Source organism: Eulemur rufifrons, chromosome 15 (assembly GCF_041146395.1).
Source record: "Eulemur rufifrons isolate Redbay chromosome 15, OSU_ERuf_1, whole genome shotgun sequence".
Taxonomy (NCBI): Eukaryota; Metazoa; Chordata; class Mammalia; order Primates; family Lemuridae; genus Eulemur; species Eulemur rufifrons.
In genome coordinates this window covers 70,726,601-70,753,235 of record NC_090997.1, presented here as the reverse complement: position 1 = coordinate 70,753,235, position 26,635 = coordinate 70,726,601, and the positions used below count along the sequence as shown (strand labels likewise).

The 26,635-nt window shown below is 38.3% G+C and overlaps 1 protein-coding gene and 1 non-coding gene across 2 annotated transcripts in view; one reads left to right on the top strand and one right to left on the bottom strand.

Moving 5' to 3' along the window:
• The window catches only part of MAN1A1 (mannosidase alpha class 1A member 1), a 160,336-nt gene that overhangs the window by 5,780 nt on the left and 127,921 nt on the right, over positions 1–26,635 (top strand). The window lies entirely within an intron of this gene.
• LOC138396145 (U6 spliceosomal RNA) lies at positions 16,836–16,941 on the bottom strand. Its single transcript, XR_011235621.1, has one exon. It is a non-coding gene; the product is annotated as a U6 spliceosomal RNA (small nuclear RNA).

The window sequence follows — 26,635 nt, the reverse complement described above, 5'->3', positions numbered from 1 at the left end:
TAGGAACAGCGACTGTGAGCTCCAAAGATACTGTGAAATGATTAGCAAAACAGCTTCTCCTCTAAGTAGGTAAAAAATAGTTAAGGAGAAACCTATGTTTGGTAGTTTAGGAAAGAGATTCCTTCTTTGGAGAATGTAAATCCTGACTTTCCCTCTGTATTCTTAGCCCACTGCCTTGCTTGGTGTTTAATAATTGAACTACCTCTAATTCCCTGTCTTCTGTCCCTTTATACAAACTGCAAATTATTATTTTTTTCTGTTATCAACAATATGCTGTAAAAGTGGTAACTTTAAATATCTGATTTTTAAAACTAAGCATATGCTCAAAGTATTGTAGTTGGATGAGATCTTAGAGATAGCTCAGCTCATTCATTTTACAGTAAAGGCAATCAAAACACAAAGATTGTTCAGTAAATCACATCACCATTTAGTGGCAGAGTCGAGTTCAGAACAGAAGTCCCAATCCTCAGTGAGTGTTGCTCACCGTCCCCCACAGGGCTTGCAGCCTAACTAAAAGTCCAAATAAGTACATAAATTGACTGTACATATTCATTATTTGAAGACCCTAATGTAGAGTGAGTATAAAACACATGCAATTCTGTAGTATTATAAATTTGATCTCTTACTATTTTTTTTTCCAACCAACCATGGATCAAAATAGTTTTTAAGTTAACTATAGTAATTTTTAAAAATCTTACTAGTAGCATGGTTTAGAAAACTTCTTTGTAAAGCTACCCAGGGAAAGAGAAAGTTTGATATGACATTTTTTTTTTTTTTTTTTTTTTTTTTTTTGAGACAGAGTCTCATTCTGTCACCCTGGGTAGAATGCAGTGGCATCATCATAGCTCACTGCAACCTCAAACTCCTGGGCTCAAGCGATCCTCCTGCCTCAGCCTCCCAAGTAGCTGGGACTGCAGGCATGGGCCAGAATGCTCGATACTCGCCTAATTTTTCTATTTTTAATAGAGTCAGGGTCTCGCTTTTGCTCAGGCTGGTCTCTCTTGAACTCCTGAGCTCAAGCAGTCCTCCTGTGTTGGGCTCCCAGAGTGCTAGGATTACAGGTGTGACCTACCGTGCCCAGCCAGATCTTTTTCTCTTTATAAAGATCTCTGCAGGAAGCAGAGGCATTTGTAATCATTCAGTTAAACATTCTTTATAAAGAGAAGTGTAGAAGAAGAAGGAAGAGAGAAAGGGAGAGAGAGAGGGTTGCTGTATATACATACGAAGGGTGAAGAGGGGCACCCAGAGAAAAGGGGTGGGATGACTAGGGGGACCTCTCTCAAACTATGAATGTGCTTTTCTGACATTGCACTGGGGATAACAGAAGAATTGACAGCTAATCTAAAGGACTATTTTTTAAAATGTAGACATACATTTAAAAATCACACCAATCTATGGGCCATTCTTTCCACCCAGGTAGGTTCTGGAAATTCTCTATTTCTGTCCCCTGTCTTGCCCCATCCACTTGGAGCAATGTGGTGGTGAAAGGATGAATTCTGGACTCAGATTACCTGGCTCTGAATCTGGCTTCTACCATTCACTGACTTTGTGACCTTCTACAAATTACTTAATCTCTCAGAGTTTCAGTTTCTTCATTTGTAAAATGGGGATGATAATAGTACTCCCTTTGTTGGATCCTGAGGCATAAATGTGATCATCCACACAAAGCGCTTAGAATGGTATCAGGTGTACAATGAGTACACAATAAATGCTACTTGCAATTATTACTATTACTGGTCACTACCTAAAGCCATCAAGCCAAGATTATGTTGATCATATACTGTTTAATAAATCAGGGAAGTAATGACGTTTCAAAAGGTTATCAAAAATAGTTAAAATTAAGCTGGGCATGGTGGCTTACACCTGTAATCCCAGCACTCTGGGAGGCCAAGGGGGGGAATGATCACTTGAGGCCAGGAGTTCAAGACCAGCCTGGGCAACATAGCAAGACCCCATCTCTAAAAAAATAAAAAAATAAAATAAAAATTAGCTGGGTGTGGGTGGTGGGTGCCTGTAGTGTCAGCTACCTCAAGAGGCTGAGGCAGGAGGGTTGCTTGAGCCCAGAAGTTGGAGGCTGCAGTGAGCTATGATTATGCCACTGTACTCCAGCCTGGGCTACAGAGTGAGACCCTGCCTCTAAAAAAAAAAAGTTAAAATTAAATTTTGGTGCTTACAGGGTTACATTTCCAGTTCATCAAAAAGATCTTTCCAGATAGCTATGATTTTATTGTGCTACTGTCAACTCTCAGATTCCTGCCAAATTCCAAAAAACCTTAGGTATCTTTAAAATTATATATTTACTACATATATTTTCTTCAGTTTCTGTACTTCAAAATATGTGTTAGGTAAAAAAAAAAACACAAAATATGTGTTAGAGAATTAATTTGTCTCTTTTTCATAGTCAAATGTGCTTGTTCCTGAAGGTACCATCTTCTCAGAGTAGTCATAGTCGAGTTACCTCCTTAAACGCTGAAATTGTTCCCCAAACAGAGATACTGAGTAAAGTGAATTTTAATCTGTTTTGTCTTTGCAGAAATGTTTTTAAGAAATGAGAACGAAAATTATTTTAGGCTTGACAAAAATTATATAATTGTGATAAATTCTATAATCAGAACTCAGTCTATCACCTGATAGTCAAAGCACCCATAAATCAATTGTATTTTGTAGCTCAGAGAGTTTGGCCTTTTCAGGAGCTTCACATTGAATTTAGATTTATTGGGATTTCTGGCTCAGTACTCCGTCTTACATATGAGAAATAGGGCCTGTAAGCTGTTACTCACTGAGCATCTGCCAGCGCACAAACGACAGAGAACTGCTTCTAAGCGCCCAGGCCCCGCTCTGCCTGGGATAATCTTGACTCTAATGAGAACATGTGATTTGGAGACTGGCCGGCCAGGCCCTCCCTCCTCAGCCCTAAGTGGCAGGCCAACTGCCAGAAGCCCTGCTGAGACCATCCTAGAGGGAGCTGGAACATCTTTGCTTGGTAAGGGATTGCCTGAGAAAGCAATACGGGCTAATTCCTTTGCTCTGGAACACGGCAGCACTGCCCCTCCCGCACTGAGTCCTGATAAAGACTTCTGTGATCATTAGGTACTTGAAAGAAAACCAAATGAGATTAAGGTTTAAGAGCATTTAAAAGTCACAAGCACTCATTTCTGTCACGAATACTCTGGCAGCTGCTTTAGGTACATTAGGGGAGAGCAGTCCCGCAGATAATCTGGAACAGAGTTAATAAAATTAAAAAGCACAGGTATCCTTTGTATTTATTTGACTTTTATGACTAGACTGGCTCCTTCATTCTTGCTTTTCTCTCAGTCCCTTCATCTCCCCGGATCTTCCATTTATTAGAAGCCCGGCCCCTCTTTTGCTTTGCTACTTTGTGGTCACTATTGCTCTACATCCTCTGTACAAGTGATGCTCATACCATATTATATTAACTTTCATTTGCATTTTTCTTGTATTTTATGTGAGTTGCTAATTAGATTGTCCTGTCTCCAGGCCCTCTTGTGGTAGCGTTTAGTATGAGCGAGCGACTTAGTAGGAAAGAAGGCATGGAAAGGAGAGGATGAAAATCTGATCAAGAAGGAGGCTAAATTCTGACAGGATGGTTTAATAATACAGCCCACCACAGTCTGAAACAATCTTTGTTGCAAAGCTGGTGGGGAAGCCTGTTTACCTATGCTAGGAGTTTATGGGAAAGGGTGTGGCAATAATTGGTGTGCACAGGCCTGTTAATGACTGCATGAGACATGAACTCAAGCCATCCAAAGACCACGAGCTATTGCTGGGGTCTCCATTTCTGCCAAATCCATCCTCACTGAATGGTCTTCTCAAGGTCCCTTGAGGAACACCTGATTCTTCTAAGGAACAAGAAGATCTCCGAGGTTGGAGGCCAAGGATCCTGGCCCATGCTGGAGGTGGCGTGTCCAGCTTTCCTGAGCTGATATTTGGGACATGATTGTCTAACCCTAGTTTCTCTTTCATAGGAATATATGCTGAAGCTACTGTACTAAAAGGGTGTGTTTCCTCACTGTATCTCTGTCAGGGTATAAGGCAAAAGGCAAAAGCCCAGACCTGTGGAATGATTAGGGAAGCACAGGGGTGTGTACCCAGTCTCAAAATCTCGTTCCCAGCTGCCTGAAATTTCACTGCTAGTGTCTGCCTTTCATTGATATATTGCTTCTTAAAGGCTGCTGTTAAAGGTATATCACTAAAGTTGCTCAGCAGAAATTATTATACTTTGAGATTTGTCTTAGCAAGGGATAGAATAGATTTGTAGATGAAGCAAGTATCTTTCCTTGTGTTATTTTATTAACACAATGCCTTCTTGGGAAAGAAAACTAATGCCTGCTTGGGAAAGAAAAATTTGAAAGCATCCTGGGGGGGGGTGGGGAACAATCCTTCACAGCTCTGTTACTCAGTGACAAGTAGAATCCACACTACCCCTTCTTTGTCCCAACATGGAAGTTTTTTTTTTTCCCACAGTTATAACCATACTATATATGTGTGTTTTTTAAATTTTCTTTTGAAGTGTCATTTGATGTTAGCATAATCACATAGAAGCATCATACTTTATTTATCCATTTCCTTGGATCTGTACATTTAGGTTATTTCCATTTTTCTGTTTTTGTAAAAAATGCTGAGATAAAACACACTTGTCCAGTAGGTTTCCATCTCACTTTTTATGCCCACACTTTTGTAAGTAGGATTTCCTCTCAAATTTCTAGAAGGGTAAATGAGTGGGCCGAAAGATAGTGGTATATTTTGAGGGATAACTTTCTAAAAAACCATTTATATTCCCTCCTATAATAAAATGAACTTAGTCTATTGAATCTTTATGAATTTCATAGGTGATGAAACAGTACTTGTATTTTTAATTTGCCTTTCATTGATTAACATTTTCTCTTGTGTTGGTTGACTATTTGCATTTCCTCATTGTGAGTTTGTATAGAATAAGGAAGTTTTTAAAGGAGCAGGATTAGGAAGAAGGCAGAGATTGGAGGCCTAAGATGTGTAAGAGATACCGGGAGATGGATCTAGCAAGCTCGCTGGATGGTGGACTCCTAGCAGAGGCAAAGTCCTGAAGGTGGGAGATAGGATTTTATAAAGAAAGGTTGTAACAAAAATTTCTTCTTCCCTGTGTTAGACACCTAGGATAAAAAGTAGTCTTTACTGAGAGGAGATCTTACCAAGCACCTTGGGACAGCCTACTTTCCCTCAGCCAGTTTGTTATCATGTTTAAGTTATAGTTGGGATTTTGCATCCGTTATTTGAGGAAGGTATTGGCCTCTTTGGAGAACTGCAGAAGGTTCTTTCTCCTTTTAGAATTCATCAGGATGGATTCCTAATAGTTGAAGATAAAAAATAGTCCAAGTAGAATTTCAGAAGTGATTTTAATGATACCAGAAAATGACAAGTCTTACAAAGCTGAATTCTTAAAGAAGAAAAATTAACCAAAAGGATATCATTCATAAAGTTTCATAGAAATATGCATCTTATGTTTGAAGGGGTAAGCTAATCTTCTGGATGTTAGAGGCCTTTAGAGTTCTAAATAGGATAAAAATGCATTTTGTCTAAGGTATTTTATTTTTAAAGAAAAGAAAAGCATGATTTTTTGGTGAAATTTGAGCTTTTTTTTTTTTTTTTGTTAACTCCCTTAAATCAAGTGTTTTTAGTCATGCTTTTTAAGATAGTGAAGAGCTGCATGTTTCAAAATGTATTTATATTGTGACCCTGGTTAGTTCATTAAAGTCTGCCAAATGCCAGAACTATTTAAATTTGGCTATGACTGTGTTAACATCATGAATAACGATTGACATAAATGTACTATATTATTTTTATAAATTGTGGTTTGAGATGATAGTAATTTTAGAATATTTAGAATGCTGTTCTCTGAGACGTGTTATTTTTGTAGTCAGCTAGCAGTGTTGAATGTTATATCTAGTCAACTACAGGTTTTCAGCTCATAATTAAAAATGCCTAAGAAGTCCATATTGTGATTTAAGGAATTATTAGCCAAGTCAGCAGTTTTATGAGGCATTCTAATTAAGAAGTGTAAAAGGAACTTCATGTAGTAAAAAGGGTGTTTTATAATTGGCATATATTTAATACATTGTATACATTCACTCATATTAAGCACTTTGGTTAGTCTTCATTATTTAATCCTCCCGGGGTTACTTAACATAGAATGCCTAATGAAGAACTCAGTAGCTTTAAAAAAAGGGGGGAATTTGAGGAGCATAAAAATTGAAGATGATTTATTAACTACTGTTGAAAGCTGCTTTAGCAGTTAGGGTGAATAAAAATTATGATTTATTAAGTATTCTATCAGTAATAAGAGCCACAGTATAGGTTGGAAGTACTTCTATTTTCTCTAACTCCAAGAATACAGAACTTCTGTGACATTGGCTCTTCATAGTCATCAATCTCTTCCAGAACTGTCACATTGAGGGCAGGAGAAAGAGCTTCTCCTACCCATCCATGTGTTCAGCAGGTCAGCTGGCTCTGAGCCTTGGCCCTAGTAGCATCCAGTAAACATTTGTTGAATGAATATGCTTTTTTAAACAGGTATACCCACAGGAGTTGCTCAGGTTAAGTGTGACTCCTTTTTAAGTAATTAAATATTCCAAAAAATGTTGTTCCTTCACCTTTGGAGCCCTTTCTCCTACATGTACTCATAAGCTTCAAGTCATTGTCTTGTGAGGGAGGGCTTTGATTTTTTTTACAATAGTCAAATGTCATGTAGAGTCAGATCTAGTGAATAGAATAATGAATGTAGGAAAATCCTTTTCCAGCTTTAAAGTTGTTTTTCAGAATGATTTATAAGATGAAAACTGTATTCATTTTCTTATATGACTTGTAAACTGGCTGTGAAAGTGGTTCACAAGAAATCTTTTGAGCAAATATAACATCACTGAAAGAAATATAGATAATTGTGAGATTTCTTTGTTTTTTTGTTTCGTTTTGTTTCTTTTTCTTTTTCTTTTTAGAGATAGGGTCTTTCTTTGTCACCCAGGCTGGAGTGCAGTGATAAGATCATAGCTCACTGAAGCCTAGAACTCCTGGGCTCAAGCAATATTCCCGCCTCAGCCTCCAGAGTAGCTGGGACTACAGGTTCATGCCACCATGCCTGGCTAATTTATTTTTTAATTTTTTATAAAGACAGGGTCTTGCTGTGTTGCCCAGGCTGGTCTCAAACTCCTGGCCTCAATTGATCTTCCTGCCTTGGCCTCCCAAAGTGCTGGGATAACAGGCATGAGCTGCCATGCTCAGCCAATTGTGAGATTTCTTTAAAGGTCACCACTTGAATATAAAAGTTCTGATTTTTTATTGAAAAGTCTTTATATTTATACCCAACATTTTGTTTTTCAGGTATGTGATTTGTAAATTACATAGAGTCCTCATTCATTTTTATTTATTATTACCTAAAGTAGTGGACTATATTTAATAAGAGCTGCCATTTTTTTTTTTGTTGTTCAATTTTATACATGATAAGCCTAATTAAGTTGGTTTGGTTTTTATTTCCATTCCAGCAAAAATTTTTGAGAGGCAAAGGTGTCTTAATAAGTAATGCTTACAGTACCACAATGAAATGAAAAGTCATAGGTTAGGTATTATTTTCCACTAGAGAAATCAGAAAGAGAAAAACCTTTGTCTTCTGTTTCCTAATATAATATTGCATCTCTTGAAAAGTGCTTTCTCATGTAAATAATTGCATGGTAGAGGCTCTCTGAATTTTATGAATTTGCAAATGGTCCCTTTTCCAATTCATGCTGCAGATTACTATTAGATTAATCTTCCTAAAATATCATTTCTCTTATGTTGTCCAACTCAGGTCTTAGGGGGTCCTCCATTTCCTATAAAGCATCAATTCAAACCTTAATATGCATCAGAATCACCTCGCAGACACATTAACACACAGATTGCTGGGCTCTGTCCCCAGAATTTCTGATTCCGTAGGTCTGGGTGGGCCTCAGAGCTTGCATTTTGAACATGTTCCCCAGTGATGCTAATGCTTCTGGTCCAGTGTTAGAAAAACATTGCTCTAGAATGAAGTCACAAGTTTTTAGGTTGGCATTTGTAGTCTTCTCTAAATCTGCCTCAGTTTGCTTCTTGAGTCGTATCTCCTATTACTTACCAGGAAAGACTTTGCGGTTTCATTAAACGTGCATAGTTACTATCTCCAACCTAATTTAAGACTTTTCCTTGTTTACTTCATTGCTATCAAAAGGAGGATCTTATCACTTGCTTAAAATCCATGTACTCGTGAAATCCTCTCTACAGTCTCAACCTTCATGAGTCTCTCCCTTCTCCAGATTCACATGTCGTTTATTATTTGTCTTTGGCCTGTGTGTCGCTGACTTCATGGGGTTATATGTTATCTTCCAACTAGATTTCAGATCCCCTAAAAGTGGAGACACCTTTTTCTATCCCATAGGTTCATGGCCTGGAATTTGATAGTAGAAAGTGATTCATTTTAAATGTAACCAAAATGAGCAACAAGTGCATTATCATCAAAAGTCTTTACAACCTAGTTAGACCTTGAAGCAATATGGCAGAGTGGAAACACTTCTGAGCCTCCTCTTCACAGCTGTGAAATTTGGGGCTGATAATTTTCTTGTGCAGAGTGGTTATAAATTTTAAAATAGGCCAGGCGCGGTGGCTCACGCCTGTAATCCTAGCACTTTGGGAGGCCGAGGTGGGCGGATCGTTTGAGCTCAGGAGTTCAAGACCAGCCTGAGCAAGAGCAAGACCCCATCTCTACTAAAAATAGAAAGAAATTATATGGACAGCTAAAAATATATATAGAAAAAATTAGCCGGGCATGGTGGCACATGCCTGTAATCCCAGCTACTCGGGAGGCTGAGACAGGAGGATCCCTTGAGCTCAGGAGTTTGAGGTTGCTGTGAGCTAGGCTGACGCCACGGCACTCACTCTAGCCTGGGCAACAAAGTGAGACTCTGTCTCAAAAAAAAAAAAATAATAAAATAAATAAAATAAAATAAAATAAATTTTAAAATAGAAAATGTATGTGACTCTCTCAGCACAATGCCCGGCCTACAGCATTATTCAATAAGTAGTATTTATTTATTAGCAACTAGGGATTGGTGGGAGTAATAAGCTTGGACTTTTTTGTTAAGAAAAGGGGTTGGTAAGTAAATTGGATTCAGAAAGTCATTTCCAGGAAAGAAAAGAATGTTTTGGCTGCAGTATTGCTGTATTGACCAATAGCTTGTATTTTCTATTGTTGCCTACCTCCTTAGTTGTTGCCAAAATCCCTGCTTCCTGTGGCAGGAAAGTAAGCATTGTTTTGCCTTGTTTCAACTGTTACCACACAGAAGTGATGCTCATCCTTATGAAAACCATAGAGTGGCTGTTGAATGGAGCAGTTTCTCATTCATTCATCCGTGTCCAGTTACCTCTGACTTCCTGGCTTGGTGTCACACAAACTCTCATATTTGGGGGGAGGAAAAAAAGCGAGGGAGAAGAATGAAACCTGGAGAAATACCTGCAGAGCATAGTAAGAAATAATTTTGTGAGCTGAAAATGTTTCGTTCAGAGATAGCTAAGCGTATAAATTTAGCTCGATAATTAGGCATATGGTGTTTTCATTTTAGGATGTATCTACATCCTTTGTGATAATATCCATTGATTATTAGAGCTGCTGCAGCTTTAACTATGTTGGCAGCAAAGATTTCTAATGCATTTAAAACAAGAATTGAAGAGTGAAATGGAAAACCAAATTAATAATTTGTTCTTGGTTGGTTTTAATCTGTTCCTTTATTAACTTTGTAGTTTATGCCTGGAGGATTAGATTTAGAAACAACACCAACTAATGTTCTAAAAGTTTACTTCCTTTTATTGGAACATTAAACTCTTAAAGACTTTCTGAAGAACATTTTGGTTGTTTTTGGTCTTAACATAAGAGATGACACTTAAGTTCTTATGATTCAACCTAAAATAACAGAAATCTTTGAATCTGTAGTATTTTTAATTTTTAAATTATTTCATTTTAGAATTCAAAGCAGGAATTAATAAAAACTGACTAATAGAGATAAAGATATTCTTTTGGTCTCCTTTCTTTTTAGCCTTTTTTAATCCCCCCAGATCTATATTTTCCAATCTTAGATTTTTAAATATGCTTGCTCTTGGTGGGAAGGAAAATAGGAAAAGTTAAAATCGAAGGGTACTTCTCTTTATTTCCCATGCCTTGTCAGATGTTTCTAAAATTGATTGAAAACAGACAATTTTAATTTTATAAACTGAGGAAGGAGTTCTATTCCAAGAAATAGCATAGTAAGATGAACTGAAATACAGAAGTTTAAAAATGAACGCCTTTGTTGGAGTAGAGCTGGGCAATGTTGTTCATCTGTTTCTTTCTTAATGCTCTAATACAGTCTCATTAGAATATACCTGAAGGTCTGGGAAGTCCCTGTATTTGCTTCTGTGGTTGTAGTTCTCCACCCACCTGTGATCTGGAGAATTACACTCTAGGTTTACCTAAGGTAAAGACACTAGAATTTAGACATTTAGAAAGGGACTTCCTTGAGGACTAGGAAAAAGTTTGGCAAAATATTATACCAGGTATTAGTCTGAGTTAACAATTTGTAGATTCCTTATTAGGATAACTGCTCTGGATCTTATGTATTCTTGATAAATACAAGTTTTGACCTAAATTCTCTACTTTTAACTGATGTGCTAATAGAGGTTTAGGATTTTATAGCCAAATTTGTTACAGAGAATCAGGTGTTAAGTTTTAGCTTTCATAATTTAGCTTAATTTAACATTAGCTGTCTTTTTCTTTCATACCTTTTACCCATGGTATTAATCATCTTCCATCCTTCAGTGTTTTCTCTCGAAGAGAAGTGGTGGTAATGGTGCAAAGACAGGTGGCGGAAGAGTAGCAGAAGTGGTATTATATATATTACACATGTCAGATGAATCAGTAATCAAGAGTTGACCATGGTTGTCAGCAAGGACTGAGCAGCACTTTTGCTTCCTGGAACCTTGAATTCCAGACAATACCATTGGTGCACAGTCAGATCACCTTTTTCTGACCTGCTGAGCACTCGCTGGTACCTTTTAGAATTCCCAAGGGAGAAAGCTGTCTAGTTACATGATTGGTTAGCATATTTGTGGACCTTTGGCTCTCGGTAGAATTGCTCAAAAGCTATCTCAGGAAGTAATGTCTTTGATTGATTTGAAATCTCATGCATCACCGTGGTGATGTTAGTGTTTTCCAAATCACTGGGGAATTTTTGCAGGCAGCACTTTCAGGGGCTGATTTGAAGGTGGGAAACCAAAGTGGCAGGGAGAGAAGTCTCTTCTTCTACCTCAAGGTGAGATCACTGCTCCTGTACTTCACTCTGGAGTGCCTTGTCTTCACAAACCCCAGGGGACACAGAACACATTAGTGGCCATAAAACAGAGTGTCTGTTGTATATAATGCACCCTAGAGTCTTCCATTGTCATATAACAAAACCCCAAGTTAGATATTTCTCTTTTAAGCAAAATTTTGCCTTAGTATTTAAAGTAAGAATTTTATTCCTTAATTGGCTCTTAAACCTCAGCTGTTAATCTGCAAGTATATTTGGTTTATGAATAACAACAACAATAACAATGATAATTTTGTCCTTTTCTCTAGGTTTAAAATAGAGGCAACAGTTGAGACCCCACACCTAATAAAAAGTGCAGCTTCTCAGTTAAACTCTACAGTACGCTCCCTCTTTCTCCTCATAGAATGAGTTTGTTATTCTTGTTCTGAGAGTGTCTCCTTAATTCATTTCATATTATCAATTACATAGAATTAAAGCAGCCAATAACTAGATTTTTAAAATCTCATCTTGGCATGGATTTTGTCTCCTTTATCTGCATTTTTAATTCTAGAATGGTAAGAAGTGTGCAGGTACCTGCAGCATACCATTGTTGAGTGTTTCCTTCTTGTCGGGCACTATGGTAACCACTTTACATGCATATTCTCATTTAATTCTCAGAACAACCGTGCGTGTTTGGTATTATTTTCCTCATTTGACACATAGGAAATTGAGGCTGAGAAGGGTCAAGAAAATTGCCCAGCATTGCACAGCACCTATGTGCCTCATTGGAGATCTGAACTAGGGTCTATCTGGCCCTCGCTCAAGGCCTCTTCCTCTTCACTCACTACCACTGGGTTCCCCTTGGTGAAGATCTTACCCTCCTTAGATAAAGAACTGGGACTCCTGTCACAGCCGCTCCTGTGCCTGAGAAGGAAGTGGAGGGAGGCAGGGGGCGAGGGTTGGCACGATTTCTATCCCAGTTTGTGGCAAACAACACACTTTAATTCCGAAAGCAAAACTCATGTTCAGTTTATTTGGAAAAGCCTCTCTTAAGAGTAATATTGTGCTCAACATTAAGCATTATGTTTACTAGTATGTGTTCAGGTATGTGTATATCACCTTAATGATATGTATATGCATACTATATACATGGTTATGTGGATGTATATAATTACCTAAAATAATGCCTTAAGCATTAATGAAAGTAATTTGGTGTTCTGGAAGGTTGTTTAAATCAAAATGAAGGGAAAGACGATAGTTACTGAAGGAAACAAAATCTAAATTTACTTCCTTTTCTCTCCCTAGTCTTGGGACAACTCTGACTCTTAAACTTTAGAATATATAATGTTACAATTATTTAATTTTTAAGCTAGAGGTTCCATAAAGTATGACCATATTAACACAAAGTAAATTCGAATTTTAAATTCATGGCGAGGTGTATCACCAAAAAAGATTCTATGAGTCAGAGGAGTACATTGTTACTGAGTTTTGTCTAGATGTGACGACAAAGGCCCTAAGAGCCCCAGACAACAGAACTCTTTCTAAAGTATATGCAAATGGGGTGGTACAGTAATCATTCATATCCAAATGGTTTTTAAGATTTTTTAAGATTATTTTCCTTTAATGAATGAGATTAAGAATCATTTCCAACAATGGTTGGGGCACTGGAGAGATGACGGTGAGCAACACACATGGAGCCACTGCCCACATGGAACCCAAAGGGGTAAAGAGTAAGAAGGGGCGTGACGGGTGCCCTGGGAGGGGAGTTGAGGGTCCTGTGGGTGCGCGTGGCAGGATATGTCACTCTGACAGGTGTGAGGGATTCAAGAACACTTTCTAAATGAAATAAAGTATTAGAGAGACCTGAGGATGAGTGGGAATTAGCCAGTTGCAGGCAAGGTGACGAGTGCTCCCGGATAGGAATGAAACACGTGAAGGTTCTGAGGGCAGGCAAAGGACTGGACCAGAGTAGCGTGGCTGAGAAGAGCGTGCTAGGAAGGGGGCCACAGAAGTGAAGCAGAGAAGGGGTCTGGCCATGCGATTAGACTTTATCCTGAGATGAGCAGGAGCCTGGGAGGGTTTTCAGTTAGGGATATAGTATCAAATTTGCATTTTCGGATAAGACTAGAGTCAGGGATGTATGTTAAAGGCTCAGCAGTAATCCAGATGAGAGGTGATGATGGCTTAAATACACAAAGGGATAGTGGAGAGAGAGAAAGTAAACAGATCCTCCAGATATTTAAAAACAAAATGTGTAGGACTTTGTGAGCACTTAAATGTGGAGAGTGTGGGAGGAAATAGAGTCAAAGATGGTGCTTTTTTCCTGGTTCGGACACAAGGGGTTGGGTGATGGGTTGGGATCCCAGGCAGAGGAGAGGAGTGGGGCAGGGGGAGATATGGATATGGTTTGGGGTATTTGGGATTAGAGGAGAAAGACAACCAGCTGGAGAAGCTCTCTCATGGGCAGTTGGACCTCTACAGCAAGCACTACAAAGAGAGGTTTAGACTAGAGATATTGATCTTAAGACCATCAAGCCTGGAATAGAGTGTCCTATAATAAGAGGCAAGGGCCCAGACACTTGAGGAACATCAACACTTAAGGAATGTGCAGAGTAGGAGGTGACAGAAGCCCCTATCAGAGATACAGGAAGTAAGCTGGCAGAGTGTGGCAGTCTGGACCATTTTTAGGTATTTAATATTTTAAGGAGTGTTTCTCCATTCAGTGTCAAATGCTGCTGAGAGGCAAGGTAAGGACTGAGACTTGTTCTGTGGATTTGGTAACAAGCAGGTTGAAGGTGACCCCTACTGGGGCAGATTCTGTGGTATTTGGGGTGGAGGCCATAGTGGTGCTAGGGATGTGCACAGTCCTGTGGACAGGACTGGAGAGCTGGGGTGGTAGCTGTAAGGTGACAAGGGACAATAGGAAGACCGAGTAGACTTAGAAGGCTTGCTAGGCACTGCTGAGTGCATGGTTGGGGCTGGCAGCCGTGGGCTTGTGCTGGCCCCTTCGGTTCACTGGCTTGATGTTTCCTTAGCAGGATTCAGCTACTCTGCCATATTTGGAGAAGGCAGACAAGTAAATTGACCTAACCTTGGGGTTTTCATAGGTGTTTGGAACAGAAGGAGGACACATGGTCCCCAAGTGCTTTTTTTGAGAATCTGGAAAAGGGTTCATTTGTTTGTAAGAATCTAAATCCACCCAATTTAGGTTAAAGAGGTGGGATTTGGGGAGATATTTATTATAAGATAAAAGGGGATATCTCATGGATCTAGGTCAAGAAGCACAGCAAGACCTCACAGGGCTTGGAACTACACATCTGGAAGACACCAGGATCCAAGACTGCTATTCCTCCTTTCTTATCCTGGGCTACTTGGTCTTTTGTCTCTAGACATATCTGCTTTATTTCCTCTGAAGACGAGCTCTCTATGAATCAGTCCCCTGGTTTACATGGCCAGTGAGTTTAAGTACTAATAGAGTTTCTATTAATAATAAGCATCTCCGGCCGGGCGCGGTGGCTCACGCCTGTAATCCTAGCACTCTGGGAGGCCGAGGCGGGTGGATCGCTCAAGGTCAGGAGTTCGAGACCAGCCTGAGCAAGAGCGAGACCCCCGTCTCTACTAAAAATAGAAAGAAATTATATGGACAACTAAAAATATATATATAGAAAAATTAGCCGGGCATAGTGGCGCATGCCTGTAGTCTCAGCTACTCGGGAGGCTGAGGCAGGAGGATCGCTTGAGCCCAGGAGTTTGAGGTTGCTGTGAGCTAGGCTGACGCCACGGCACTCACTCTAGCCTGGGCAACAAAGTGAGACTCTGTCTCAAAAAAAAAAAAAAAAAAAAAAAAAATAATAAGCATCTCCAAGGCTCAATTCCAAATTCCCAGAATGGAAAATCTGACCCAGCTTTAGTTCAGTGTCTAATCAGCTATGGCCAAGGGGGCGGAGTATTGATTTGTAGTTCAAATGTTGCCATGGCACAGAGCCTCCTAAGTGACAGAAAGGAGAGGGTTGCCCAGCTGCACAGAGATCTTCTAGCATCTCTGCTGCATCCAGATATCTGTTGGCTGTATTTATCTTATTGGAAATACCCTGTTGTAGGCCTGTTTGTTAGGGGCAGATTATTTGGGGTTCTGTTATATATTCACTACGGAAAATTTCACCTTCCTGAAATGACAGTTCACCAGCATTAGCATCTTTATGTTGTTACATTAACTGTTATACAGACAGGCCTGCAAATGATCAATTCATGAACCAAACTTACCTGTCCTGAGATGGTCACCTTTTAACAGCCTATCATATTGCTTCTTCATAATGTGATGAAGTTCAGGCACTTAACTTTAATGACGACTGATTAAAACACACACATGTACACATATTTGATTCCAAATTTACAAAATAATTAGATCTTACCATTTATCTTTTGAAAACTTACCTGTCCATCAAGACCTGATTTAAATCTTAATCCCTTCCACAAATTCTTACCTGTTCTTTTCCCCTGACAGCAGAAAACCATTTCTCTCTCTGTGTTTTTATGACTTGCTTTGCTTAAATCGCTGTATTTATTACATTCTTACTGTTGAAGGCAGCACATGAAAAGGCAACAAGATGAAAGAGCACATGGCTTTGTCACTTTATTAACAGTCTGGCCCTGTGTCCTGTGTATGCACACAATACCTTCAAGCCTCTGGCTTTCATCTGTGTAAGTGATTTTAATGCTTATCTTTCATGGCTTTTGTTAGGAGCCAGTGAGTGAATGAGTGAAAAACTATATGTGTGTTAAGAAACCTATGCAGATATTGATTATTTAAGGAAATAATTTGGGGGTTTGAAAGACAAAGTGTCTAAACCCCTTTCTGCTACTTGGTAATTCGTGGTGTGGCGGTGAGTAAATTACTGTTCTACCTTGTCTTGGGCATGTTGTGTGGTGTGTTTTCTTTCACTGCCGTAACAAATTATCACATACATAATGGCTTAAAACAGTACAAATTAATATCTCACAGTTCTGTAGGTCAGAGTCAGAGTGGGCTTACTGGGTTCCTCTGCATTCAGTCTCCTAAGGCCGCAAACGAGATGTCAGCTGGCCCCGGCTCTTAACTGGAGACTCTGGGGGGAGAATCTGCTTACAGACTCATTCAGGGGGTTAGCAAAACCGAGTTCCTCGCACCTGTAGGACTGAGGTCCCTGTTTCTTTGCTGGCTATCAGCCAGGAGACTCTCAGCTCCTTAAGGCCACCTACATTCCTTGTCACCATTGCCTCCTCCATTTTCTTTTCATTCATTCAGTCATCCAGACAAATAAAAACTGTATATATTTATGGCGTACATCATGATGTTTTGAAATATGTATCCATTGTGGAGTGGCTTACTCCAGTTAATTAACATATCCATTACCTCACATGCTTATCATTTGTGTGTGTGTGTGTGTGTGTGTGTGGTGAGCACACTTAAAATTTACTCTCAGCAATTTTTAAGGATACAATACATTATTAACTATAGTCACCATGTTGTATGACCCTCTTAAAAATCTGAAACACTTCATAGATGTGTGTGTCCTCCTTGTTCAGGGGCCTGCTAATCTTTGCTGTGTCTTTCTAGTTTTCGTGTAAGTGCTGCCGAGCAGAGCATGCCCCCTCTTCCAAACCAGCAGCATCCCATCAACTCCATCTCTCTGACTTTCCTCCTGCTGCATTGCTCCTGCACCCAGCTGAAGAATGTTCTCTGTGTTTAAGGGCTCGCTTGATTAGATTGGGCCCACCTGGATAATCCAGGCTAATCTCTACTTTAATCATCTTAATTAGCTTAAGTAACTGTCATTATATCTACCAACTTTATTTTTCCCTGTACGATAACATATTCACAGGTCCAGGGCATGGACATATTGGGGGGGCCATTTGTTCTACTTACCACTTTTGGGTCCTATGTATGTGTCCGGTTTGTGAAGCCGAGCGCAGTCACTTGCATACATAGAGCTACTCAACAGCCATTGTATGAATTATGTGGCCTGTTGCTGTGACTTCTGTTCAACAAGCAGAAACTGTTACCCCAGAGATTTTTTTGTGCCTTAAGTTATTGGCAGGAGAAACCCAGATCGAAAGAAGCTAGGTTTATAGTAGCACAGTATATTCTTTTGTATAACAACTTTTACTACATGCACATAAACAGGGAAGGAAAGCAAAGATACTATATCTACATGTAAGGAGTATTGATAAATAGGAAGAATATTTTATTCTTTCTTAGGACTTTTGTTGAAGCCTTTGATAAAGTATCTTATTTTAATCTCATTATTGTTCTTATTTTTAAAATGAATATTCTGAGTTCAGTAGGGACAAAGTGCCCAATGTTATAAGATTGCTAAAAATCTTGAATGAAAAATAATTGTGGTTTGTGTTTATTCTCCCTGCGTGTTAGCAGGTATAGGGTAGAAGTTAGGAGCACAAACTCTGGAGCCAGACTCCTGGGATGTGATTTCCCTCCTGCCACATGTGTCCAGTGACCTTGGACAAGTGACTTAACCTCCCTGTCCCTCAGTATTCTCATCTATAAATGTTCTCTGGGCCCTACTTTGTAAAGTTATTATTTAAGGATTAAATCAAATGTATCAATATATGTAAAGTGCTTAGAATAGTGACTAGGACATAGTGCTATGTAAGTACTGGGATTATTATTCTAATTGAATAGTTTACTTTAACCATTGGGTCTCAACTAGGCTATTGTGCCCCCCAGGGCACGTTTGACAATGTCTGGAGATAACGGTTGTCCTATCTGGAGGGGTGGGACATGGGCAACTAGTGTATAGAGGCCAGGGATGCTGCTAAGCATCCTACAATGCACAGGTCTGCCCCTGCGCCCACAACAAAGAATTATCCACCCCAAATGTCAATAGTGCCAAGGTTAAGAAACCCTATTTTAAACCAGTGGCCTTTAATGATTTTAGTAGCAACTTCATTTGCAAATAAAATATTCATATATCGTTACTGACTTTTAACACTGAGGATATTCATGACCGAAACCAGAGGGCTCTGAGTTCTACAATAAAATTAAAAGGAGAAAAAACTTTTTCCGTTGATTAAAAAAAAAACTTACTGTTTTGTCTACTTGTCTATTTTTATATGTAGCACAGATATCACAGGAAAAGAGTGTGCTTAACCTCTGGAATACATAGTTAAGGGTAAGAAATAGTCTTCCTGTGAAAATTTAGTGGGATTTCTAATTTTCTTAATTTCTAATTTTCCAGGGAGGTTCCTTCTGGAGATTATAAGGAAAGACATTACAGTTGGCCCTTGAAAAATGCAGGGGTTGGGCCACTAACCACCTCCTCCCCCCAGTTAAAAATCTGCATATGACTTTTGACTTCCCAAAAACTTAATTACGGATAACCTACTGTTGCCTGGAAGCCTTGCTGATAACATAAACAGTCAATTAACACATATTTTCTATATGTATTATATACTGTATTCTTACAATAAAGTAAGCTAGAGAAAAGAAAATGTTATTAAGAAAATCGTAAGGAATAGAAAATACAGAGCCAGGCAAAGTGGCTTGTGCCTATAATCCCAACACTTTGGGAGGCCAAGGTAGGAGGATTACTTGAGGCCAGGAGTTAAGACTTGCTTGGATGGCGAGAGCAGTCTCTAAAAAAAACTATATATATATATATATATATATATATATATTAGCTGGGCACGGTGGCACATTACCTGTAGTCCCAGCTACTCAGGAAGCTGAGGTGGGAGAATCACCTGAGCCCAGGAGGTCAAGGCTGCAGTGAACTATGATTGTGCCACTGCACTCCAGCCTGGGCAACAGAGCAAGACCCTGCTGATTAAAAAAAAAAAGGAAAGAAAATATATTACTGTTCACTAAGTGAAAGTGGATCATAATAAAAATCTTCATCCTCATCATCTTCATATTGACTAGGCTGAGGAGGAGGAGGAAGACCAGTGGTCGGTCTTTCTCAGGGGTGGCAGAGGCAGAAGAAAATCCATGTGTAAGTGGACCTGCACAATTCAAACTCATATTGTTCAAGGGTCAACTGTACTTGAATTTTAGCTATTTGAGTTGTCCATTCAAGACTTAGATCTAAGACTATAATATGTAAAACTATCCAAAACTCTTATTTATTCATTCTTGTGTTCACAGAGTTTGTCCTTTGATCATTGGTTAGTTAGTAACATCTGCATTGCCATGGGGTGCAGAGAGCTGATTAGACTGATACCCAAGGAGAGTAGGAAAGAATCTGGCACATTCCCGTACTTTCCACTCTGTTATCTACTTGGAGAAACTGAGAACCACAAGAACAACCAAACCAATAACCTGCAGCTGTATATTATTAAGCAGAGCACTGACCTGTTGGGCATCAATTAGGTGCTCAAAAATACTTGCTATTAATAATTGAGTACATGATTACACAATACAGTTGCTAAGTATTGGTGAAATGTATGAGATTGTGATCAGATTAGAAATGCATTTGTCTCATGGAATTTAACAAATTCTTGGCTTACGTAAATATTGGCAAAAGGAAAGTGTTAATTGCAGTGAGGATGATATCCACTCAGTCCTTTTTGGATCATTATGTTACAACTTTGAATCTATAGGCATAACGGGATATACCCTGGCACTACATTTAAAGGGAAGCAACAAAACATTTTTGATTCAGATCATGTCTGCCATATTTTTAAATCAGGGCTAGAAACTGGAAAAAGCAGTTTACAACAGAACTGTGTTTTGTAATATGATCTTTTGTTAAACTTTACAAGTTTGTTTTTGTCACACTTTCTAAAGTGGTGGAACAGTGTTAACTACTTCACAGATTTTGTGATCCAGAGGAATCAGCTTTAAATGTAATTGGCATCTTTCAAGGGTTTGGACAAGGTGGACCTGGTTTCCTGTGATGTCAGGCTATGAGAATGGAGAACGTCTTCTGGCAGCCACCACCTGGCTATGGACTCAGATGCATGCTTGAGCACCACATCAAACAAAGGTCAAGCTACACAGCAGTGGAAAACTAGTTAAGGCTTTCCTTCAGTTTTGAAATGACTTGTTACCCAAATCTTCATTTGCCACTTCATAATTCAGAGCCTTGTGCTGAAGACATTTTGGAAAAACTCTTAACAGCTTAACAGTTTTATATGTGAAAATATGGGGAAATGCTTAAGTTTCTCCATCAAGAATTAGTTGATCTGAGGAAGGGAGGCTTGGATTACAGTGAATCATCATTTACATATGTTACACTATAGAAGGAACTTCTGTAAACAGACTGGCTCAGTGGCAAACATCACAGGACTGTTTCTTGCCTTGTTTAAGTGTACATAATGGCATTTTATGGTGATAGTCTGGACCAGTAACTAGAGGGGCCCAAAGACTAGAGATCATACTACAAAGACAGTTCCTTTACAGGAGATGGTTACCATTAGTCCTGAGCATAGAATTGAGATCTGAGTCTGGATTCCAAAGAATACCGGCAAGGAATGTCACAATAGTCATGGTCTGAGCTGAGCAGGACCCAGTACCCCAGAAGTTCAAGTCAGGGAGAGGAAAAAAAGAAGAAATAGAACCAGAATAACAGCATTATTAATATTGTAGCATTGATAAGATCGTCACATGGACATACACCTGTGCACTGGTAAGTCCCTTGAGGAGAAAAATTGGATGCAGAATATAGCTGTAGCTGTAGGTGCCCAGGAGATGTTTGTGGAAGGAATGAATGGTTCAACCTGGCACAAAGGAAAAAGCAGAAATGGGATTTGGTCTGGAGAGTCCAGTGCTAGGACAGATTCCGTGCTACTGCCCACGTGAATCTCTTGGAGAATTTGCTTTCTGCCTATGCTGACAGAGGTATGGTCTGCTTCCTTCTGTGAGTTCTGTCGAAGCTAGCTAGTGCTATAGAGGTCTGAGGCCCCTGGAACACCCTCACCATTGTCCAGTGGAAACACTTGCAGGCCATGTATTTGATCCATTAGATTTCAGGACTTCACTTCTTCATTAGTAAAATTCAAAGGTGAGTAGTTAGTTGCTGGGAGGGTGACTTCCTGAGATGGGACCACGGAAATAGGCAGGATGGACAGATCCCTCATAAATCCTGACAGAGCGTCCTGGTAGAAAGTAAAATATTCTTCTGGTTTGGAGGAGCATTTTAAACAAGGATAATTTAAATCAAGTTAGAAGAACCCTAAGCCAAGGACAGTATTTTATATTCAGTACTGGGAAGGTATTTTCTGTCAATGGTAGAAGGTCATACTTCTCTATTTGGAGCAACAGTCTTGCTTCCAGAAGTGAAGGATGCGGAATTCTAATACTGTTCAAACAATGAAAAGAAAACACATAGTGTAAGACAGTCAGTTTATATGGAAATTGATAGTGGAAGATCACAAGTATACTGACCTGTTTTAAATAAGATATGGTTTAGTTAGAATAAAACTTTGGGGAAAAAGTCGTATTCTTTCACATATACATGTATATACATACATATATATTTGAAGGTGAGAAATTTTACTTTTGAGAAAGAGAAATTGTAACTTAGCAATAATGGTCTATAAAAATTAAACATTTCAACTAGAGTTATTAGTTTTGCTAACCGGAAGCATAGTATTTAGTAAAAATACCATTTGAAAAATTTTTTTGTAACTAGAGCCCTTTTCAAGAAGCTAAAGCTTTTTAATACAGTTACCGAAATGACATGCAATTATTGGGGTAATTCAGTTTTTACTGGTGCTGTAAATTATAGAAGATATCTTAATATTTTAAGTTTTTATACAAAAATATTATCTTGTTTGATAATAGTATTTACTTGAATAATTTCATTTTGAATAATAATTTTACTTTTTTCAAACAAAGTGGGGGAAAGCTACTCAAGTTATTCCATGATGTTACTATTTTCTAAGTGAATCCAGGAACCTTGACTACACATCTCTTTTTTTTAACCATTCTTGCCTCCCCCTCAAATCCACACATCAGTCATTTAAAACTTGATCAGAGGACGTGGCTACCATAATTTCTTTGGTAAATCGTATTATTTATTGTTACACTGCCATCAATTGTCAAACCTTTAGAGTAGTTTCAGTTACCAGATGGTATGAAAAGAAATACTGTAGAGAAAAACCTCTATTTAATATTTTCCCAAATTGAGAATGTGGTATAAAGTCCATCTTTGAGTTGATCACTTAAGTTTCAAAAAGACAACCAAAGGATAACAACGTAATTGTTAAATTCGTTAGTGATTGGTGGTAGATCAGTTAGTAATAAATTCACTTTAGTTTGAACAGTAAAAATAACTGGCTGTTATGTTATATGGCTGGCTCCTCCTTAAGAGATGATGCTACTGCAGTTCTCCTGGCTTTAACTCATTTATGGCAGCAGAACAGCCACTGTGACAGTGCATCCACATGTGTCACACCTTTGTTCAAAGCAGAAGGAAGAGGGAAAGCAAAGATACCCAGAGACCTTGACTTTCTCAGTGGCTGGAACTTTGTCACATAGGAACCTCTAGCAATGGAGAGGCTGAGAAAGTACACGTTTGGCTTTTCTAGCTTCTGTCCAGGGACAAGCAAGGGAAAAGAGATTTGGGTGTGGGGTGAATCAGTCTATAGTATCTGCAATAGGTAGAATACGTATTCATATTTTTCTATTTTTATTATTCTTTTGCAGCTTTGTGTAGTCTTTTTGAATTATAAAGTAACTTGACCTCTGCTGACAAACTTGGCATTTCTTTTTCTTCTTAAATTTATAGAGGTCTTTGCCTGATTTTAAGCCATAAAATAGCTGAACAAAATTGGAAGTCATTGCACTCAAAGCTAACACTAAGTAATGCAGTCTGTTTTAACAGGTCGCTGAATCTGGAGTATATTTAATGCTGGGCACTTGCCATCCAGCAACAATAGAATGAATGATGATTATTTTTTTTACCATTTGAAAGAAAATCAGGCTTTATCAGATTTTAAAGCTTTACCAGAATGGTTAGAATAATGCATTTTCAGGCTTAGGAAATACTTGCTATCAGTAACAAAACATCTCAGATGATCTTCAGTCCATAGGAAATAACGGTTTATAGGGTAGTAACGCTACAGGCATATTAGATATTAGTGCATGCCTTAAAGATGGCACTATACTGCATATAGTCCAAAATCAATGTTTGCCATTTTTAGTCATAATCGTAGTAGCATAGAAGTCTAAATGGAACTACAGTAGAGAGAGCTTTGAAAAATAATACCTCTGTACTTTCTTTTCATATATTTAATGAGAAATCTGATGTTGTCAATTAGGGTAATTTTTAGAGTGCTGTTGACATTTAAACTAGCATATTGAGCAATATGTCTTTTTTTCAGTAGCCACGAAATGAAATTATTCGGTTCTCTTGGTGATGAAATATCTACAGTAAAACCAAGAGTAAACATAATGAGATAACTGTGTAGGATGTCCAAATGAGCGGAACAAATATCTTCCAAAGGAAGAAACTTTTAGCTGTTAAAATGAATGTAAATCAAAGTTGTTTTTCAACATATGTAAGGCAGCTTTTTCCTTACAGGACCCTGGAAGCAAGAGATATTCTCATTTTCAGTTCTTTAATCTACCAATATGTTTAACATTTCTTCATATATCTGCAAGGATTTCAAAAGAAGGAAGAATGGAAGCTGATTTTGCATGTCATATTTCTCAAAGTCTCACTCTTAAAAGTTAACTTTCCCAGAATAATTATTTATTATTAAACTAGTAAGTTAGGTATTAGAAATGTATACAACACAAGACACTCTATTTGGAAATTTATTTGGAAGGAAAGCTTCCCCCAGATTGCATGGGTCACATGTTTGGCTCAGGACAGTGGACAAGACAATATATCTTAGGCTTTGGAGTCAACCTAAATTCAGAGCCAACTTCCACCACTTACTAGAAGTCTGATCTTGGGAAAATTACTTAACCACTGGATTTCTTCATCTGTGCAGAGGGACTCTCAATTGAGGAGACTGCCTTCCTTGCAGGATTGTTGTAAGGAATGAGAAGATATGTCAGTGCTTTATATGCTTTCTGACATATGAGTGTTCAATAAATGCTGGATATTTTGGAAGATAAGAAAATACTTTTTTGAGATATAACAATTATGGATTTTAAGTCTGTAGAAATCACTAATTGCTACTCCAAGACTATACTCAGGAATCAACATTTCAGATAGTAGTACTACAATAATAAATTTCATAAATAATATTCTAAATGCTTTCTTTTATATGTTTTTGTTATTGTTATGCCCAGATAATTTTTAAAACTGTTATCTGCATTATACAAAAGGATTACTTTCAGAATCTTAAGGTCCTGGATTCTAGGATGACAGTGGATATTCCACTTATTTATTAATGATGGATAATTTTTAAGGGTAATCATTCAGAAGTTGTTTTTAAACAGCAAATTTTCTTATAATATGTGAAGTTTGAATCAACCCAAGTGGCCATGCATACATGAGTGGACTAATAAAATGTATATGTGTACCATGGAGTACTACTCAGTCATAAAAAATGGTAAAATAATACCTTGTATAACAACCTGGATGGAACCTGGAGACTGTTCTTCTAAGTGAAGTATTGCAAGAATGGAAAAACAAACACCATATGTACTCACTATTAAATTGGAACTGATAGATCAACACTCATGGGCACATAATGGAAATAAAACTCAACGGAAATCAAGCAGGTGGTGGGAGAGGAGGGGATGGGTAAATTCACACCTAATGGGTACAGTGTACACTGTCTGGGGGATGGACACACTTATAACTTTGACTCAAACTGTACAAAAGCAATTCACATAACCAAAACATTTGTACCTCATAATATTTGGAAAAGAAAGTTTAAAATTTATGTAAGATAAAAAAAAAAATTAGGGAGGAAAGGCGGTACATGGGCAACATATGTAACCTGCAATTCTGTATCCCCCATAACAATAAGATGAAATAAAAAAAAAATTTAAAAATCAAGATAGCATATTTTAATTTTAAAAACCATTGTGTCACCACTGCAGAAAGATAAATGGAGTGAAAATTTGAAGTTGTAGAATGGTATGCATGAGTTAAAAGAATGTTTGGGCTCTCCTTTTTATTACAAATATTAAAACTAATAAAAAAAAACACCTTTTGAGGTAAGATGCTACATGACAATAGTATTTGTTTTTTATGGAGTAGTTTTTTAGATCTCCTTAGAATACGAAAGGAGCATCATGGTACCCCAGCAAAGGATTCCTTTTTCTGTTGACCACTAAAAAAGATGATAGCTGCTGATGCCACCCAAGTTGAGAAAGGCCCACCGGACCAGTTGGCATCACAGGCCTGCAAATGTCCACTTGCCGGCCTTGCACTGCCACACGGGTCTCAGCTGCACTCATCTAATGAATACAGTGTCAGTGTTAATTAAAAATCAGCCATGTAAACAGACCAAAACCCTGAGGTTGAACCTTTGAATGCAGAGTGACAGCTTCTGAACAAAGTGACAACTTATGAACTCCCAGTGACAACTTCTGCCTAAAGAAACCATAGTCATTAACCACAAGACAGATATTTTTGATGAGGAAATAACTGCAAGTGATAGACTCTCAGCTGATGCCAAACTGTTCTATGTAAAGAAAATGTTCTCAGCAATAGTGCTTCTTTCCAAAAAAGATGCACTAGATATTCATGTATGTACGAGCCCTTTTTTAACCTCTAACTTTTGGAATGCTAAATTACTAGCTCTTAGAATATTTTAGAGAAATGTGCTTACATGTTAATGAGTGTTTCTTTTCCACTTTTTGTTTTGTTTTTTGCCCTGTACTCTCTTCCGTTTAGTAACAGCAAAAAACTTTATAAAATAGTGTCAGAATTTGGCCATAAAGAGAACCATTAAATGTGTGAGATACAATTTTTTGAGGTAGAATTGGAGACACTGGCTTTTTCTTAGGAGAATGAGATACTTCTTAGAAACAGAACAATCGGTCTTCTACAAGTAGTTATTACTAGAATTCTCATTTTTTAAAACTGGCTTTATCAGGCATTCTGACTCCTTTTGCTGAAAAATTTGCTGTTGCTAACCATTCTTTCTTTCTCTGGGGAATTAATGCTCAGTGACCCATTAGAGTTCATGCAGTAGCATTAAATGATTGCTCCTTCTTTATATATCTCCTGCCGTCTTTTAAAAAAAAGTATATTAAAATTGGCTGTGGGAGAATTTAGGACATTTAAATCTGAAGAAAATTCGCACACATATAATCCACTCAGTGGTTAGAGGCAGGCGCGAGTAGCTGGTAACAAACAACTTGCATACTTGGCAACAAGAAAGTAGAGTTGTGGAGAAGGGAAAGGAAAACTGGT